Here is a 782-nt window from a genome sequence, read left to right as displayed (position 1 = left end):
CACATAAAACACACCATTTCGAGCGTGGCCGTTGCCAGTACCGCCTGACTGGCCTTCGTGCGGGTGACACGTAAAAGCACCCACTACACTCTCTGAGTGGTTGGCGTTAGGAAGGGCATCCAGCTGTAGAAACTCTGCCAAATCAGATTGGAGCCTGGTGTAGCCATCTGGTTTCACCAGTCCTCAGTCAAATCGTCCAACCCATGCTAGCATGGAAAGCGGACGTTAAACGACGACGATGATGATGATGATGATGATGATTATTAAGGCGGTGAGCTGGCAGAATCGTTAGCAGTCCAGGCAAAATGCTTAACAGCATCTCATCCATCTTCACATTCTGAGTTCAAATTCTGTCATGGCTGACTTTGCCTTTCATCCTTTCGGGTTTGATAAAATAAGTACCAGTTTCACACTGGGATCAATGTAATGAACTTACTCCCTCCTCGGGTTGATGTAATCGACTGGTCCTCTCCCCCCAAAATTCCAGGCCTTGTGCCTTTAGTAGAAAGGATTATTATTATTATTATTATTATTATTATTATTAAGGCAGTGAGCTGGCAGAATCATTAGCACACTGGCTGAAACGCTGAGCAATGTTTCATCTGCTGCCATGTTCTGAGTTCTAACCCTGCTGAGGTCGACTTTGCTTTTCATCGTTTTGGGGGTTGATAAAAATAAGTACCAGTGAAATACTGGGGTCAGTGTAATCAACTGTCCCCTTCCTCGAAATTGCTAGCCTTTTGCCTTAAAGTAGAAAGGATTATTATTTGCTTTTTATGTGG

At 44.4% G+C, this 782-nt stretch overlaps 2 protein-coding genes across 2 annotated transcripts in view; one reads left to right on the top strand and one right to left on the bottom strand.

Moving 5' to 3' along the window:
- LOC128251295 (uncharacterized) overlaps positions 1-782 on the top strand; it is a 3,944-nt gene that overhangs the window by 1,725 nt on the left and 1,437 nt on the right. The gene's annotated exons all lie outside the window — the stretch shown is intronic.
- LOC106879824 (engulfment and cell motility protein 1-like) overlaps positions 1-782 on the bottom strand; it is a 21,070-nt gene that overhangs the window by 19,522 nt on the left and 766 nt on the right. The gene's annotated exons all lie outside the window — the stretch shown is intronic.

This window comes from Octopus bimaculoides, chromosome 30, assembly GCF_001194135.2.
Source record: "Octopus bimaculoides isolate UCB-OBI-ISO-001 chromosome 30, ASM119413v2, whole genome shotgun sequence".
Classification (NCBI taxonomy): Eukaryota; Metazoa; Mollusca; class Cephalopoda; order Octopoda; family Octopodidae; genus Octopus; species Octopus bimaculoides.
Note: the sequence above shows the minus strand (reverse complement) of the source record. Positions and strands in the feature narration are given on the sequence as shown.